Source organism: Nyctereutes procyonoides, unplaced genomic scaffold (genome assembly GCF_905146905.1).
Source record: "Nyctereutes procyonoides isolate TBG_1078 unplaced genomic scaffold, NYPRO_anot_genome, whole genome shotgun sequence".
Lineage (NCBI taxonomy): Eukaryota > Metazoa > Chordata > Mammalia > Carnivora > Canidae > Nyctereutes > Nyctereutes procyonoides.
Genome location: NW_026575020.1, coordinates 42305271 through 42308278, shown reverse-complemented (window position 1 = coordinate 42308278; position 3008 = coordinate 42305271).

Below are 3008 nucleotides of genomic sequence, written 5' to 3'. Positions count from 1 at the left end.
GAGAAAGCAGGTAAAGCATTTACATTGGGTTCCTGGAGGTTTGGCATGCTCACATAGACCATCTTATTTTGTTCTCACAGTAACACTTGCAAGAGTAGAATTATTAACCCCATTTTACAGATGGGGAAACTGAGGCCCAAGCAGGGACAGTTGGCTGCCTAAGGTTGAGAGCTTAGAGCTGTTCAGGAGTTTGGGTGGGGGGCAGGGGAAGTGGGATTTAGAGAGCTGTTAGGTTGATTCCAGAGCTTTCCTGCCACTCTGTGAAGCTGCCTCCAGAGGTGGGGCTGGGTGGGGCCAGGTCCCTGTGTGATTCAGGTAAGAGTCAGCTCTGGATTTCTAAATAATGGGTGGGACCCAGTAGGGGTGAGACTTCTCCAGGGACATTAAAATCTAGGCCCTAGCTAGGGCCTCTGGTAGGGTTGCCAGAAGCCAGAGGTAGGGATATGTAGAGACGGAGAAACCCCGCCCCGTGTTGCCAGTGGGTACAGGAAAAGAGGGAAGAGTGTGTTACTGTAGCTGGGAGGGGCTCAGGGCCTGGGGTAGAGCTGGTCCTGTGAGTGATGGGGTGGTGGTCAATGGGCCCAGCTGGGGAAGACAGGGAACCTTGAGGCTGGGCACTTCCTTTTCTGGTGGCGGTCACGGCAGATGGATGGGTTGGCAGTCACCCTATGAAGCTGGCCTTGGACTCTCACTCACTTGTAGAAGTTCTATATTTTTTCATTCATTCAATCACTCATATTTTATTTAATCAAACAACATTTGCAGACATCTTCTGCATGCCAGATCTTGTACTTGGTCCCGGGGATATAAGAGTGACCGAGTCTTCCGCAGCTCGACATGATCCAGTGTGCTGGGAAGGCTGCTGTGGTCAGAGAAGGCACAGGAATTTCCGTGGAGAACAGAAAGAGGAGGAGGCATGCCAGGGGACCCTGGAGTGGAAGGAAGCTCACCATCCTAAATATTGGGGAAAATTCTCCAGATGTTGAGGCTTTGGAGTAGAGGGGCAGGGAAAGGCGACATGGCCTTTCCCGGGGCTGGGGCAAGGGCCAGCCTGGACCTCTCCTTTGTGAATCCAGTTGCATGCTGGACCTTGCTGCCCACATGGACCAAACAGAACGAGTCCAAATTTGAATGCCATCTCTCCAGCCTGCTCCCCTCCCTGACTCCTTCCCTGGGTATTATTGCCAGCATCAAGCCAGAAACCTAGGTGCCCTCCTCAGTACCTCTCTTTCCTTCGAGTGCCAACCGGTCACCAAGCCCTGACACCTTTGCTGCCACCTCTCCTGTCCCTGGAGGACTGCCTGCCATCTTACCTCTGTCCTCCTTCATTGCATCCATCTCAATATCTCCAGCACCAGTGAGGGCTCAGTCATTCTATGCCAGACCTGTTCGCAGAGACCATCTGATGTGACTTTTATATTGTTCGGATGGAGAAGCAGCCTCCTGGAGAGGTGCAGAGACCTGTCTAAAGTCAGTCCCTGGAAGAACTGAGACTTGGACTCAGTTCTCCTGACTCCCAGCCTAAGGCTCTTTCTCCCAAGGCCAGGGCCACTCAAGTGTTAGTCCCTTTGAGTATAAAGAGTAGCTTGGGGATAAGGAGTCAGCAGAAGGTTCAGGCAGGCCCAGAGCCTGGAGGGCCTGTAATAGAAATGGGTCTCATTCAAGCTCTCCGCTCCTTTCTTCAGCACCAGAAAGTCCCTTTTTCTTTGGTATCTGAACCCCTGAATCTCTACCCCAACCCCATCCCTTTTGCTGATTATCCATGACTTATAGCTCCTCGCCAGATACCAGGGGGCCCTGGACCTGTGTTAGGCGATGGGTGTGTGTGTGTGTGTGTGTGTGTGTGTGTGTGCACGAGGGGAGCTGAGGCCTGTCCCTGCACCCCAGGGCCCTAGGGCTTCTATCTGCCCCGCTCCCTCCCCAGGTCGGCCCTGGCTTGCTCTGTTTCCCTGGGGCAGCTGGCTTTTGTCCTAGTGGAGCACAGGAACAGTTTGGGTGGGGACCTAGGAGGGGCTGCCCAGCACATTTCACTTCTCCCACCTGGCATGGTTCCTACCCTACACCTGTGATTCTCACCCTCCCACCCTGGGAATTGGCCCAAGGACCTCTCAGTCTTTGTGCCAGGCATCCCTTCTGTGGAGCCCACAGGATGGCTCAGTGTGCTGGTGAAACTGAGGGAGAAAATCTGTGGATGATCAGGAGACTCTGTGTGACCTTGCACCCATCCCTTCCCTCTGCTAGGATCTGTCGCCCCATCTATAAAAACCAGGAACTAGATGTTGGTGTTGGAAGCTTGGCAGGCAGATGTGAGTCTGGCTAGAGTGCCAAGAGTTGGGAGATCTCTGAAAACAATGCCGCCTAATGACTGATCATTGCATCAGTAGGTTTGTGTACAGGATCTCACCACATCTTATATCAATCCTCGGGGATGGTTCTTGTGATTATCCCCATTTTGTAGATGAGACTACTGAAGACCAGGAAGGGGTAAATATCAGGTCCAAGGTGACACAGCTAGTAAGCTGTGAGTCTGGATTTGAGCTCAGGTCTCTTGGTTTTCTGGCAGCAGATGTCAGACAGACCTGTGGCCTCAGATGGCAGAGCCAGGCCCTCGGGGTGTAGCCAGTCCTCCCTGATGGATCTGTCTGAGTGGGTTTCTCATCCAGAAACTACATGCATGCCAGCCTGGACTGCCCCCCTTTCCACTCTGGGGGCCACTTCTAGCCTGATATACTCTGGGTTCTGCCCTGAAGACTTGGGTGACCTCAGCATTGCACATAATCTCTGGGCCTCAGTTTCCTGTCTACCAAATGGACACAATTTGGTGCCACGGGGCTTCAAAGGCTCAAGTGCCTCAAGGATCTCGGGGAAAAATCGCTTTAGTTGCGATCAGAATAATTAATAAAACGTTTCGGCTGGAGCGGGAGCAGAGGAAGTAAGAGGGCGGAGGCGCCGAGGTGACAGCGGGCTGGAGAGGTGGAGCTAGGGAATGGGGAGGGGGCGGGCCCGGC